This window comes from Phocoena sinus, chromosome 2 (genome assembly GCF_008692025.1).
Source record: "Phocoena sinus isolate mPhoSin1 chromosome 2, mPhoSin1.pri, whole genome shotgun sequence".
NCBI classification, from domain to species: Eukaryota; Metazoa; Chordata; class Mammalia; order Artiodactyla; family Phocoenidae; genus Phocoena; species Phocoena sinus.
The window spans coordinates 76,674,048-76,690,243 of record NC_045764.1 but is presented as its reverse complement, the minus strand read 5'-3'; the positions used below and the strand labels follow the sequence as shown (position 1 = coordinate 76,690,243).

The 16,196-nt window shown below is 38.4% G+C and overlaps 1 protein-coding gene across 2 annotated transcripts in view; it reads right to left on the bottom strand.

Annotated features, from left to right (window-relative positions):
* Positions 1 to 16,196, bottom strand: part of ALDH1A2 (aldehyde dehydrogenase 1 family member A2) — a 204,009-nt gene that overhangs the window by 156,471 nt on the left and 31,342 nt on the right. For both annotated transcript variants that reach the window (XM_032624455.1, XM_032624457.1), the window contains exon 2: positions 12,647 to 12,771. The gene's annotated coding sequence lies outside the window, so the exon portion shown is untranslated. The remainder of the gene's footprint in view (positions 1 to 12,646; positions 12,772 to 16,196) is intronic.

Sequence of the window (16,196 nt, the reverse complement as noted above, 5' to 3'; positions counted from 1 at the left end):
TCAGCTGCATTGTGAAACATCTGAGGTCATTGTGCTCTCATAAAGGAAAGGGGCTACTTGGAATCCAGAAAAGTATAGACCAAGAGCAGTAACAGTATTTTGTGCTTACTATGTGCCATATGGATTGTTATATAAATTCATTTACACCTCAGAACCTCGGAGATATGAACTGTTATAATCCCCTTTCTATAAAAGAGGAAACTGAGGTGCAAAGCAGTTAATAACTTGCCAAAGGCACCACAGCTATTAAGTGGTGAAGAAAAAATAGAAACCAAAGCTCTGACTCTGGGGCCTGTGAGTTCAACCCCCCACACTGAGCTCTCTCTCAAAAGAAGAAATGGTCTCCAGGATTGCTGATGGAGTCATGACCAATGGACACAATGGTCTCATTCCTTCCATGGATAGATTTCTGTAGTAGAAAATAGGTACATCATTCAATCAGGTTACTTTCTGAATCCCCTCCAGGACAAAGTGATGGGGATGGGGATGCTAGGCTTTTGGATGGAGAAAGATTCTGGTTGCTGGGCTAGACGTGGGACGTGAGCAGCGACAGTGCCAAAAGTTATCTGAAGGACAGAAGCGAGCAGTGAAAGTCAGGCTGAGGTCCAGGGACCATCTAAGGAAACATCAATCCCAAAGCAGAGGGACTGAAAGGTGAAAATTGAAAGGCTGATGAAAAGGGAATACGAAAAGGAGACAAGAAGATGAGGATCAGAAGGGTCTGCAGCCTAGAGAGAGAATCCCTGAGGTGGAATGAGAAGCAATCCTTCCTGAAGGGCCAACAGCCTGTGGGTGGAAGGAGCAGTTGTTGAGGGCCGCCAATTCCCTCTGTTCTGATCCATGCTTCCAAGCTTTCAAGAGCAATCTGGCTTCTCGCAAAGACTATTACTAAAAGGCGTGTGTTGATCAGCCAAAAGGAGTAACATGGTTGTTTTTCACATTGTAAATTAATAAACAGACATCTCATTCATTAGTCAGCCTCTAGTGAATTTGGTGACTTGAGTCAGTCCTCCAGGGCTTAGTCATATTTGAGTGACACTATGAAATTAACTTTTAGATCTCGTGAAGCTGAAGACAACATCCTGGGTCTCAGTTCATTCCATTTAAGGACAATCTCCTTTCATAAGAGTTAATCAGCCTCTCTCTTTGACATCCTTTTTTTATTTTTATTTATTTATTTATTTATTTATTTTTGCAGTATGCGGGCCTCTCACTGCTTGTGGCCTCTCCTGTTGCGGAGCACAGGCTCCAGACACGCCAGCTCAGTGGCCATGGCTCAAGGACCCAGCCGCTCCGCAGTATGTGGGATCTTCCCAGACCAGGACACGAACCTGCGTCCCCTGCATCGGCAGGCGGACTCTCCAACCACTATGCCCACCAGGGAAGCCTTGACATCCTTTTAAGGGCAAAAAAGTTCTCGGAATTCCATGGATTAAGAGTTTACTCAGTTCAACCATTTATACATTTACAAAATTACCAACTATGTATGTGGTTTCTTAATTGGATTGAGATCATCTTGAAGGCCCAGGCTCTCTTTTCATTCATCTTCATGTACCCAGGATCTAGCACAGTCCCAAGCACTTATATTATTCAAAAAATGTTTGTTGAACTGAATTGCATCAATGTGGATAAGAACAATATACCATACTATAGACAATACAAACAACATGCCCAACATGTTTTCAGACAGTATATTAAGCTGCTTTCAAAATCGCTTTGCCTCTCTCCATGTACCAAAGATAATATTTTAATTGCTCATTTGATAAATATAACTGACTGCCATTTTCAAATCGACTGTAATGTTCTCCTTCATATCCTTTAGTAGCCATACAAGTTTCATCAGTCAAACCTTTGATATCACAGAAACAGCAAAAACAGAAGTGACCTTCCTTCATTTAGTCAACATACTTCCCCTTAAATCTTTCTGAGCAAATATTTGGGTAAACAGATGTTCTTTATCTTTGTACCAGAAGATCAATGAACTCACATCATAGAGGACATGAGAGTCATGGAATCAAAGATTTCCCTGGGCAAGCACCATTAGCTACAACTACATTCAATTCAGATCAAATGGTTTAAATTTCTTCTCTACTGCTTACGGTGATCATTAATTGATTGGTTACTTTTTATCACATTCAACCATTAAAGCACCTCAGCTAGGTGGAGATTTGATCAATTATTCAGAGATCAATCTGCAAAAGGTCCATATGAGTAGCTACTATTGTAGTCTCCAAATTCTTTGTATTAATCAGATGTTCAGAGGTGTTTTTGAGAGCCACACTTCATTGAGAAATATGGCATTTCAAAACACACTGTTAATCACCACCAATAACACATGTTTTTGCTGTCCAGTGGTATATTCTGCAGGGAATCCTAGATAATAGTCTACTTGAAACTATATGGTTTTTGTTTTCAAAATTCTGGAGGTCACTGTAATATATTTTTCACCAGCTAACAAATTAAATTTTCAACATTGTAATAATAATAATTTTTAAAAAAAGCCAACCGTGGTGGATTTCTGAAATGAAGGAAACTTACATTGCATGTGTGCCTCAGTTTCTCATGGGAGTCTCCTAGAAGGATATGGAGAGTTCCAGGATGTTCTTTAGGTTAGGATGCTATGTCTTATCTAAGGACAAGGTAAAGTCACCCTTTACTTTGCCCTTTACTGAGAAATGGACCAGTAACCATTGCTGATTCTTCCCATTGCGCTACAACAAATACAAAATTAGGAGAAGAGGGCTACCTTGGAAAGAACTTTAAAAACAGATTTTGTTCGCCCTCTGTGCTTAATGGAGCAGTTAGAATTATAATTCGTGGAGTAACTCCTGGAAGGAAAGCCTTCTGATCTAGCACTTTTATAGACATGACTGACAATATAACAACCAAAGAGCAATAGTTACTTGCTAGAATAAGAAGGAATTCCCAGATTCTCAGGACGTATGGAGAGCAGGCTGGGTTACTATACAGAACCAGTAGGCATCTGGGGAGCTCCACTGGCAGAGCTCAAAAGCAGGCAATGGACCCCTAACCTAATTGCTGAGAGATATGGTGGGGGAACTTCAATGCCTTCTCAAGATATTGTTGTCCAGCATCTTCCTATGGTGGGGGGAATGCATGAACTTCCAGGGCAATGGGCCTTCCTTGTGGAACTTGTGATCCCTCACCCTGATCCCAAGCCTGATGAATTATTTAGGCTCCTGAAATACTAAAGTTACAGTTGTAATACTAAGCTGCCCCACACAGAGATGTTGTTGCTAATGTACTATCTACAGGGCACATGCTTTTGTTTTTTTGCAGTTCTGGAGATAGATTTGCACAAGATAACCCTTGGCCCTGAGTGATCAGCTGTGTGTAATTTGGAGATGCACATGACTGGGGCTGTGGAGTCGTCCAGGTCAAATGACACTAGCAAGACCAAGGCCTCAGCCTCACTCACAGAGAACTGCAATTCTACCAAAGGAATCTTTTTTCCCAACTATAGTGTATCAACTCTATGAAATAGCATACTCATAAAGAAATTGGGAAAGATTGAATAAAAATCTACTATAAGCCAAAATCTCCTTTCACTTTATGACAAAATGGGATTTCTCCACTGTCTCTGAGCAATTGTAGAAGGTGAACTGGAACCAGAGTCCAAAGGTTCAGATTTGAATCCTCACCCTCCCACTAAACTGCATGGTTTTGGACAGGTAGCTACTTTCTCTTGGGCTTCAGTTTTCTCAACAGTAAAGGGAGGGTTCTGCTCAATCCCTGTATCAACATATATTTGTATTCAAAGATTATGTGCCATGGACATACCACACCCTGGGTGTCACAGTCAACATAGTTTCTAATCCTCGAAACATTCACAGTATAGTACAAGAGACAGAGAAATAACAAGAAATTGCAATTTATATCTACCCCTTTTACTTTACATGATTGTTTTGAGATATGAATAAATAATTTATGCAAAAGCTCGATAAACTGTGAAAAGCTATTAAAAAAAGAGCATTCTGCCTATACTGGAATCTCCATAAATACATATAAAGTTGTACTTCTATGATGACAATTTTACTGTGAGATGATTTGTGTGTTTGATAAAGACAGAGTTATAGGTTTTCTTTATTTTTTAACATCTTTATTGGAGTATAGTTGTTTTACAATGGTGTGTTAGTTTCTGCTGTATCACAAAGTGAATCAGCTATACATATACATATATCTCCATATCCCCTCCCTCTTGCGTCTCCCACCCACCCTCCCTATCCCACCCCTCTAGGTGGTCACAAACCACGGAGCTGATCTCTCTGTGCTATGCAGCTGCTTCCCACTAGCTATCTATTTTACATTTGGTAGTGTATATATGTCAATGCTACTCTCTCACTTTGCCCCAGCTTATCCTTCCGCTCCCCGTGTCCTCAAGTCCATTCTCTATGTCTGTGTCTTTATTCCTGTCCTGCCCCTAGGTTCTTCAGAACCACTTATTTATTTTTAAGTTCCACATATATGTGTTAGCATATGGCATTTGTTTTTCTCTTTCTGACATACATGATTCTGTATGACAAACTCTAGGTCCATCCACCTCACTACAAATAACTCAATTTCATTTCCTTTTATAGCTGAGTTATATTCCATTGTATATATGTGCCACATCTTCTTTATCCATTCATCTGTCGATGGACACTTAGGTTGCTTCCATGTCCTGGCTATTGTAAATAGAGCTGCAATGAACATTGTGGTACATGACTCTTTTTGAATTATGCTTTTCTCAGGGTATATGCCCAGTAGTGGGGTTTCTGGGTCGTATAGTAGTTCTATTTTTAGATTTTTAAGGAACTTCCATACTGTTCACCATAGTGGCTGTATTAATTTACTTTCCCACCAACAGTGCAAGAGGGTTCCCTTTTCTCTACACCCTACCCAGCACTTATTGTCTGGAGACTTTTTGATGATGACCATTCTGACCGGTGTGAGGTGAAACCTCATTGTAGTTTTGATTTGCGTTTCTCTAATAATTAGTGATGTTGAGCAACCTTTCATGTGTTTGCTGGCAATCTTCTTTGGAGAAATGTCGATTTAGGTCCTCTGCTCATTTTTGGATTACTTGGTTGTTTTCCTGATGTTGAGGTGCATGAGCTGCTTGTATATTTTGGAGGTTAATCCTTTGTCAGTTGCTTTATATGCAAATATTTTCTCCCATTCTGAGGGTTGTCTTTTCATCTTGTTTATAGTTTCCGTTGCTGTGCAAAAGCTTCATTGGGTACCATATGTTTATTTTTGTTTTTATTTCCCTTTCTCTAGGAGGTGGGTCAAAAAGGATCTTGCTGTGATTTATGTCATAGACTGTTCTACCTATGTTTTCCTCTAAGAGTTTTATGGTGTCTGGCCTTACATTTAGGTCTTTAACCAATTTTGAGTATATTTTTGTGTATGGTGTTAAGGAATGTTCTAATGTCATTCTTTTAAATGTACCTGTCCAGTTTTCCCAGCACCACTTATTGAAGAGGCTGCCTTTTCTCCACTGTATATTCTTGCCTCCTTAATCAAAAATTAGGTGACGATGTGTGTGGGTTTACCTCTGGGCTTTCTATTTTTTTCCATTGATCTATATCTCTGTTTTTGTGCCAGTACCATACTGTCTTGATTATTGTAGCTTTATATAATAGTCTGAAGTCATGGAGCCTGATTCCTCCAGCTCTGTTTTTCTTTCCCAAGATTGCTTTGGCTATTTGGGGTCTTTTGTGTTTCCATACAAATTCTGAAATTTTTTGCTCTAGTTCTGTGAAAAATGCCATTGGTAGTTTGATGGGGATTGCATTGAATCTGTAGATTGCTTTGGGTAGTAGAGTCATTTTCACAATGTTGATTCTTCCAATCCAAGAACATGGTATATCTCTCCATCTGTTTGTATCTTCTTTAATTTCTTTCATCAGTGTCTTATAGTTTTCTGCACACAGGTCTTTTGTCACCTTAGGTAGGTTTATTCCTAGGTATTTTACTCTTTTTGTTGCAATGGTAAACGGGAGTGTTTCCTTAATTCTCTTTCTGATCTTTCATTGTTAATGTATAGGAATGCAAGAGATTTCTGTGCATTAATTTTGTATCCTGCTACTTTACCAAATTCATTGATTAGATCTAGTTGTTTTCTAGTAGCATCTTTAGGATTCTCTATGTATAGCATCAAGTCACCTGCAAACAGTGACAGTTTTACTTTTTCTTTTCCAATTTGGATTCCTTTTATTTATTTTTCTTCTCTGACTGCTGTGGCTAATATTTCCAAAACTGTGTTGAATAATAGTGGTGAGAGTGGATAACCTTGTCTTGTTCCTGTTCTTAGAGAAAATGGTTTCAGTTTTTCATCATTGAGAATGATGTTGGCTGTGGGTTTGTCATATATGGCCTTTATTATGTTGAGGTAAGTTCCCTCTATGCCTACTTTCTGGAGGGCTTTTATCATAAATGGATGTTGAATTTTGTTGAAAGCTCTTTCTGCATCTATTGAGATGATCATATGGTTTTTCTCCTTCAATTTCTTAATATGGTGTATCACATTGATTGACTTGCGTATACTGAAGAATCTTTGCATTCCTGGGATAAACCCCACTTGATTGTGTTATATGATCCTTTTAATGTGCTGTTGGATTCTGTTTGCTAGTATTTTGTTGAGGAGTTTTGCATCTATATTCATTAGTGATATTAGCCTTTAGTTTTCTTTCTTTGTGACATCTTTGTCTGGTTTTGGTATCAGGGTGATGGTGGCCTCGTAAAATGAGTTTGACAGTGTTCCTCCCTCTGCTATATTTTGGAAGAGTTTGAGAAGGATAGGTGTTAACTCTTCTCTAAATGTTTGATAGAATTCATCTGTGAAGCCATCTGGTCCTGGGCTTTTGTTTGTTGGAAGATTTTTGTTGTTGTTGTTGGAAGATTTTTAATCACAGTCTCAATTTCAGTGCTTGTGATTGGTCTGTTTATATTTTTACTTCTTCCTGGTTCAGTCTCAGAAGGTTGTGCTTTTCTAAGAATTTATGCACTTCTTCCAGGTTGTCCATTTTATTGGCATAGAGTTGCTTGTAGTAGTCTCTTAGAATGCTTTGTATTTCTGCGGTGTCTGTTGTAACTTCTCCTTTTGCATTTCTAATTCTATTGAGTCTTCCCCATTTCTTTCTTGATGAATCTGGCGAATGGTTTATCAATTTATCTTCTCAAAGAACCAGCTTTTAGTTTTATTGATCTTTGCTATTGTTTCCTTCATTTCTTTTTCATTTATTTCTGATCTGTTCTCTATGATTTCTTTCCTTCTGCTAACTTTGGACGTTTTTTTTCTTTTTCTCTTACTGCTCTAGGTGTAAGGTTAGGTTGTTTACTTGAGATGTTTCTTGTTTCTTGAGGTAGGACTGTATTGCTATAAACTTCCCTCTTAGAACTGTTTTGGCTGCATCTCATAGGTTTTGGGTCATCATGTTTTCATTGTCATTTGTTTCTAATTATTTTTTGATTTCCTCTTTGATTTCTTCAGCGATCTCTTGGTTCTTTAGTTGTGTATTGTTTAGCCTCCATGTATTTGTATTATTTACAGATTTATTTCCTGTAATTGATATCTAGTCTCATAGCATTGTGGTCAGAAAAGATACTTGATATGATTTCAATTTTCTTAAATTTACCAAGGCTTGATTTGTGACCCAAGACATGATCTATACTGGAGAATGTTCCATGAGCACTTGAGAAGAAAGTATATTCTGTTGTTTTTGGATGGACTGTCCTATAAATATCAATTAAATCCATCTTGTTTAATGTATCATTTAAAGCTTGTGTTATTTATTTTCAGTTTGGATGATCTGTCCATTGGTGAAAGTGGGGTGTTAAAGTCCCCTACTATGATTGTGTTACTGTTGATTTCCCCTTTTATGGTTGTTAGCATTTGCCTTATGTATTGAGGTGCTCCTATGTTGGGTGCATAAATATTTACAATTGTTATATCTGCTTCTTGGATTGACCCCTTTATCATCATGTAGTATCCTCTTTGTCTCTTGTAACAGTCTTTATTTTAAAGTCTGTTTTGTTTAATATGAGTGTTGCTACTGCAGCTTTCTTTTGATTTCCATTTGCATGGAATATCTTTTTCCATTCCCTCACTTTCAGCCTGTATGTGTCCCTAGGTCTGAAGAGGGTCTCTTGTAGACAATATATATATGGGCCTTGTTTTTTATCCATTCAGCCAGTCTATGTCTTTTGGTTGGAGCATTTAATCTATTTACATTTAAGGTAATTATCGATATGTATGTTCCTATTACCATTTTCTTAATTGTTTGGGGTTTGTTATTGTAGGTCTTTTCCTTCTCTTGTGCTTCCTGCCTAGAGAAGTTCCTTTAGCATTTGTTGTAAAGCTGGTTTAGTGGTGCTGAATCCTCTTAGCTTTTGCTTGTTTGTAATGCAAAATTTCTCCATCGAATGTGAATGAGATGCTTGCTGGGTAATCTTGGTTGGAGGTTTTTCCCTTTCATCACTTTAAATATGTCCTGCCACTCCCTTCTGGCTTGCAGAGTTTCTGCTGAAAGATCAGCTGTGAACTTTATGGGGATTCCCTTGTATGTTTTTGTTTTTCCCTTGCTTGCTGCTTTTAATATTTTTTCTTTGTATTTAATTTTTGATAGTTTCATTAATATGTGTCTTGGCATGTTTCTCCTCGGATTTATCCTGTATGGGACTCTCTGCACTTCCTGGACTTGATTGACTATTTCCTTTCCCATATTAGGGAAGTTTTCAACTATAACGTCCTCAAATATTTTCTCAGTCCCTTTCTTTTTCTCTTTTTCTTCTGGGACCCCTATAATTCGAATGTTGGTGCATTTAATGTTGTCCCAAAGGTCTTTGAGACTGTCCTCAATTCTTTTCATTCTTTTTTCTTTATTATGCTCTGTGGTAGTTATTTCCACTATTTTATCTTCCAGGTCACTTATCCATTCTTCTGCCTCAGTTAATTTGCTATTGATTCCTTTTAGAGAATTTTTTCTTTTCTTTTCTTTTTTTTTGCTTTATGCAGGCCTCTCACTATTGTGGCGTCTCCCGTTGCGGAGCACAGGCTCTGGACATGCAGGCTCAGTAGCCATGGCTGACGGGCCCAGCCGCTCCACGGCATGTGGGATCCTCCCAGGACCGGCGCATGAACCCGTGTCCCCTGCATCAGCAGGCGGATTCTCAACCACTGCGCCACCAGGGAAGACCCCTTTCAGAGAATTTTTAATTTCCTTTACTGTGTTGTTCATCATGTTTGCTCTTTACTTCTTCTAGGTCCTTGTTAAACGTTTCTTGTATTTTTTCCATTCTATTTCCAAGATTTTGGATCATCTTTACTATCATTACTCTGAATTCTGTTTCAGGTAGACTGCCTATTTCCTAGTTCATTTGTTTGGCCTGGTGGGTTTTTACCTTGCTCCTTCATTTGCTGTGTATTTCTCTCTCTTCTGATTTTCCTTAACTTACTGTGTTTGGGGTCTCTTTTTTGCAGGCTTTTCCTCCTTCACAGCTCACTCCCCAATGGTGCAAGTCCATGCCTATTTTTTTGTTTCTGTTTTTTTCTTTTTTCTTTTGCCCTACCCAGGGTGGGTTAGGGAGGGTGTTTCTTGCCTTTTGGGAAGTCTGAGGTCTTTCTGCCAGTATTCAGCAGGTGTTCTGTAGCAGTTGTTCCACGTGTAGATGTATTTCTGATGTATTTGTGGGAGAAAGGTGATCTCCACGTCTTACTCCTCTGCCCATCTTGAAGTTCTCCAAGAAAGCTTCTTTATTTATGACAAATGTTTACTGTGCTAAGCCCTTTAGGCCATACCAAGAAATATAAAGCATAATTCTTATTTTTGAAGAGTCTTGTCATCTATTTGGGGATAAAAAAACATGTGTACATACATACATATACACACACACAGACAAGAAGAGGTAAGAAGCTGTATATAATTAAGGGATAAGTAATTCATGCCATGAATGGGATAGGCATTGACTGTGAGAGATTTCACTGTTCAGTGGAATTGAGAGGAAAGGGTTCATAAATGAGTTAGCAAGTAGTCATGGCCTTAGGGAGATAAGGTGAGTAGGGTTTGAACGGAAGAGAGGCAGAGGAAGGGCATTTGAGGTGAATGGATAGAGCACAAGGAAGAACCTGTGGGCGGAAATGAGCAAGGCACTTTGTGGGACCCTTATGGGCCCTTCCAGACAGAAATGGAGTGTTTAATTTGGGGGATATGACATACATATTTGGGCAGGTCTGGAGGAGCCAGATTTGTGAAAGACCTTGAATATCTGTCTAGGGAGTTTGGACTTCACTCTTTAAAGAATGGGGAATCACTGAGCTATAGGAAAGGGAAAATTGTAACTAAATCATGTTTTAAAGACTTCTCTTGGAGTTTCCTGATGGCCTAGTGGTTAGGATTTCAGTGCTGTCACTGCCGTGGCCTGGGTTCAATCTCTGGTGGAGAAACTGAGATGCTGAAAGCCATGCAGTGCAGCCAAAAAAAAAAAAAAGACTTCTCTCTCAAAGACATACAGGGTGAATCAGTGAGCAGAGGAAGCAGAGAGAGCTCATTTCTTCTATTATTTTTTCAATGTTTTACTTTTTCTCTTTATTAATAAAACAAATGCAAGGTACAAAAATTCATGATACAATGAACACCTCTGAGCCCATCTCCCAGCTTATGATGAGCAATAGGACTATTACCTTACTGTCCCCTGCCTGGTCCCTCAAAGCCCCTCTTCTCCCCCTCTCCTGAGACATAACCCCTGATAATCCTGAGCTTTATTTTAGCATCACTTTGCATTTCTTCATAGATTTACCACGTAGACTTTGTTCCTAAAAATTGTTGGACAATTTTCTATGTTTTCTCCTTAATGTAAAAAGAGTTGTTCTTATGAATTTCTTCTGCAACATGCTTTTTTTGGGGTCAACATTCTATTTCTGAGATTCACTTATGTTGTTTTTTTGTAACTATAATTCATAATTTCAACTGCTTTATGGTATCCCATTATAAAATTTACTCAGGGCTTCCCTGGTGGTGCAGTGGTTGAGAGTCTGCCTGCCGATGCAGGGGACGGGGGTTCGTGCCCCATTCCGGGAAGATCCCACATGCTGCGGAGTGGCTAGGACTGTGAGCCACGGCCACTAGCCTGCGCGTCCAGAGCCTGTGCTCCGCAACGGGAGAGGCCACAACAGCGACAGGCCGCGTAACACAAAAAAAAAAAAAAAATTTATTCAGTTTATTTATCTATTTAACTATTGTTTAGCATCTGGTTGTTTCTAATTATTTTTACCATTAGAAATAGTACAGCTAAGAGCCATCTTGTACATTTCTCTAGGTACCTTTATGCAATCATTTTCCCAGGGTGTATTTCTTGGTGTGGAATTGCTGGGTCATTGGGTACCCACACCTTCAAATTATTAGATAATGCCAAAACTAGGTGTTGTCTCATAATGTTTTTATATCAATTTATACTGCTACCAGCAATGTACTGGTGCTTGCAGTAGATCTAAATCCTGGCTACCCTGGATACTATAAACATTTTTTGTTTTTGCCAATCTGATTGGCATGAATTGTCATCTTATTGGGGTTTTTTAATTTGCATTTGTTCAGTACTAGCACAGGGGAGCATATGTGAGGTCCATAGGGCAGGCAGTCAGAAAGGAGAAGATGCATGAAAGTGAGGGAGAACAAGAACAAGCCAGAAACTACCAACACAATCAGGAGTCCACAAGGACAGACTGCAACTGCTGAAAACTCATAGCCCTTATTATCCCTGACATGGTGGTTTGGATGTCCCACAGAAGCTGAGACACTTCATCGTGGAATCACACACACATACACACACCCCTAGTGCAGGAATCAGAGAAGCTGAAGGAGGAGCCAGGGGAGGTGAAGTGGGTGCAATCTGGCTGCTGCCTCCCACCTACAAGGTGAATCAGCAGACAAGCAGCAACACATGTGAGCTACAAAATGCCTACTCTTTTAATTCTGTCCTCTACAACTTGTGTGAGAATCTCTCTGGTGGCTCCACCCCAACCAGAAATATACAGAAAAGGGAATTTGGGGAGATGCATTGAGCCCAGCCATGCTGACACAGTGCAAAGCTACCCAACAAATAACAAAGCATAATATAGACATATATTAAGTAAAACCTTCCAATAACACAGGAATTTAAAACCATTATCATGGCGGAAGACTTGAACATAGTTTCCTCAGGATTTGATAGGTTAAGTGTGGCAGACAGAATTCTTAGTTGGTCCCCAAGTTTCCCACCGCAGGTATATACACTCGCTATAGTCCACTCTCCTTGAGCATGGGCCAGGCTTGAATACAATGGGATATCACTCCTGTGATTGTATTATGTTAATGGATGAAGGGATTTTGCAACTATAATTTATATCCCTAATCAGCTGACTTTGAGTTAAACAAAAGGGAGGTTATGCTGGGTGAGCTAGATCTAATTAGAGGAACCCTTAAAATGAACAAGGCTGTTCCCAAACTAAGAAATTTGGAAGTCAGAGAGGGCTTATGGAGGGGGTTGTATGGCAAGGACCTGAAAGCAACCCTAGGGTCTGAAAGCAGCTCCCAACCAACAACTAGCAACACAATGGAAACATTCTTTCAACCAAAAGGAAAAGAATTCTACCAAAAACCTGACATACTTAGAATGGCTTTCTCTAGTCGAGCCTCCAGGTAAGGACACTGGCTGATGGCTGGCCAACAGCTTGATTTTAGCCTTGTGAGGTTTGAGCAGAGGAACTGTCAATGCCATCTTGGCCCATACAATCTGTAAGATAATAAATTTGTGTTGTATTAAGATGCTAGGTTTGTGGTAATTTGTTATGCAATAATAGAAAACTAATATAAGTATAATAAAGTAACAAATTTACATAAGCATTCATCTTGATTATATAAATATATAACTTTGTGCAATGCAGATATTCTTCAAAAGCTTGCAGACTGTTAAAAACTTTGATTGTATATTAGGCCACAAAGACATTTACAATATTTCCCACAAATCTGAAATCTTAGCACACATTCTCTGAATATTCTACAATAAAGTTAGATACTACTAATAAAACTTCCTTGGATACTATATTAAAAAATCACACTGACAAATAACTATTTGGTCTAAGGGAAATCAAACACAAATGACAGATTTTTTCTAAGAATTAACAACAATTAAACACAATATACCAAAATATATTTATACAACTAAAGCAGTCTCAAGAGGAAAACTCAAAACCTGAATTACTTCTACAAGGAAGAATATAAATTAAAATCAGTAAACTTAAAGAAATAAATAAGAACAATGAAAGAAATTAAACTAAATCAGGGGAAATATATTAAGAAAAATAAGAAACTAGTTGATTTTTAAATAAAACAAAACTGACAAAAATCAAGGCATCGTTCTTCAAAAATAACTATGAAAACAGATATACCTCTAGCAAACTGAGACTAAGGAAAAGGAGAGGAAAATATAAGTAAATAATTTTTGAAATGAGAAAGGATGCTTTAAAATTGTATGCTACATCAGTATTACTAATTTTAAAACTCTACATCAAATAAAGAATTTCTAGAAAAGCATAACTGATCAAAAATTACTTAAGACATATAAACAACAATAACTATAGTAGATACTAAAACCTTCTCCAAGATCTGCTAACCAAAGAGGAGGTTGGTTCATATCGGTATATAAATAGAACACATTATTTTTAAGGAACAGATCATTCTTGGGTTATTTAAATTGTTTCCATAGGCTAGAGAAATATGGAAAATCTTTCCAGTTCTTTTCTCATGTATAGTATTAGTTTGATATCAAAGTCTGACAAAGAAAACACAAATCACCTACTTATAATTTCCAAGCCAAAAGAAATCAAAAACTAAATACTGGAAAATTAAATCTAGCAGTATATGAATATGTATATCATGACTAAATAGGGGTCTTTTCAGGAATACAAGGCTAGCTCAACAGTAGAACATTTAAAATATAGTATAATTAAGTAATAACATAACAAGAAACAGAAGAATTTTTTGAAATGCAATATCCTCATTAAATATTCAAGACATTTGATAAAATCCAAACTCATTCTTGTTTTTAAAATCACATTGCTGGGCTTCCCTGGTGGCGCAAGTGGTTGAGAGTCCGCCTGCCAATGCAGGGGACACGGGTTCGTGCCCCGGTCCGGGAAGATCCCACATGCCGCGGAGCGGCTGGGCCCGTGAGCCATGGCCACTGAGCCTGCGCGTCCGGAGCTTGTGCTCCGCAACGGGAGAGGCCACAGCAGTGAGAGGCCCGCGTACCACAAAAAAAAAAAAAAAAAAGAAATCAGAGGGCCAGAGGAATAAACATGAATGTTTAAAAAAAAAAAAAAAAAATCACATTGCTTAAATTTTTTTTTAAAAGTCTTATCATGAGAGAACAGGAAACATGAAACTTAATGAATGCCCACTAATAGACATTGTCAGTAAATTAAGGAACAATACAAGGATGCCTGTTTTTTATTATTATGATTCAGTATTTTTGTAATGATTTCTGCCCATATAATAAGGAAGAAAAAGAAATAAATATAAGGATTAAGAAGAAAAAGAGAGTAAATGATGATTATTTATAGTTCATATTATATTCTATCTTAAAAATTTTAAGACACCAAACAAGTTAGGGCTCTTCAACATTGAAATTAACAGAAATCCTGTTCAAACTGGTTTTGAAAATATTAAACATTACTGGTTTACATAACTGAAAGCCCAGAAATGGCATGGGCCTTAGGGTTTGATTGATCAGTAATTCAGTGATATCATCAAGGACTCAGCTTCATTCTGCCTTCATGTCCTGGTTCCTGTGTCAGCTTAATTGAAAGGCTAGTTTCCCCTAAAGTTATAGGATGGGTGTCTACAGTAGTTGGGGCTATAAGCTTCCTTGTTCATGTCCAGGGGATGACAGAGAACTGGGTTCTTACAGCTTTCAGAGAGTTGAGGAATTCCTTTCTAAAGCCTCTGAAGTTTCTTGTCAAATTTCATTGGCCAGATTAAACCACATTGTTATTTCTGAACCAGGCATTGTTTCAAGGTGGAAAAATGGTTCTCATAGGTTAGACTAATCTGTTTTTTACCCTTAAACCTAAACCTGTATTTACCCTTACTCAGTGTTCCACTCAAAGCCTATAGTTGCCTAGAAAAAAGGTGGATGTCCAAATAAAAATCTGGTCCTATTAGAAAGGGGGTCTTAAGAGATTCCAAGCAGGCAACTAATGCTGTTCACTACAATGTCCACTAGAAACCTATTTAAAACTATAAGGAAGTTCATTAGAATGGGCAGATAAAGATATACATGCAGAAATTTGCTTATAATTAATGGTCAGTCATGAAAACAGAATTAAAACAGGGATCTCATCCTAACTCCAAAAATAAAGACAACTAAATATCAAATGCCTAGAAATAAATTTAAGAATTTGCAAGACACAGTGGAGAAAACAAGAAACCTTACTTGAGAACATAAAAAGGCTTGAATAAATGGAGAGATGAGAATTTATATTTTTGAAGGGAAAATTCAATATTATAAGTTTATCCATAACGTTAATGCTTTTTCATTAATTAGACTTGGGAGGATATGAAAATTTAAAAATGATTTTTAAAGTTCACCTACATAATAAATATTTGAAAACAGTAATTAGCAAGTATAGCAAGACTAGAGTAATTAAAACAGCTGAAAACAGCAAGTATAGCAAGACTAGCGTAATTAAAATTACAGAGGAGGAGCTTCAAGATGCAGAAGAGTAAAACGCAGACATCACCTTCCACTCCACAAATACATCAGAAATACATCTACATGTGGAACAGCTCCTACAGAACACCTACTGAACGCTGGCAGAAGACGTCAAACCTCCCAAAAGGCAAGAAACTCCCCAATACCTGGGTAGGGCAAAAGAAAAAAAAACAGAGGACAAAAGAATAGGGATGGGACCTGCACCAGTGGGAGGGAGCTGTGAAGGAGGAAAGGTTTCCACACACTAGGAAGCCCCTTCGCAGGCAGACACTGCAGGTGATGGAGAGGGGGAAGCTTTGGAGCCAAGGAGGAGAGCACAGCAACAGGGGTGCGGGGGGCAAAGCGGAGAGACTCCCGCACAGAGGATCAGCACCGACCAGCACTCACCAGCCCAAGGGGCTTCTCTGCTCACCCGCTCAGGGTGGCAGGCGGGGGCTGGAGCTGAG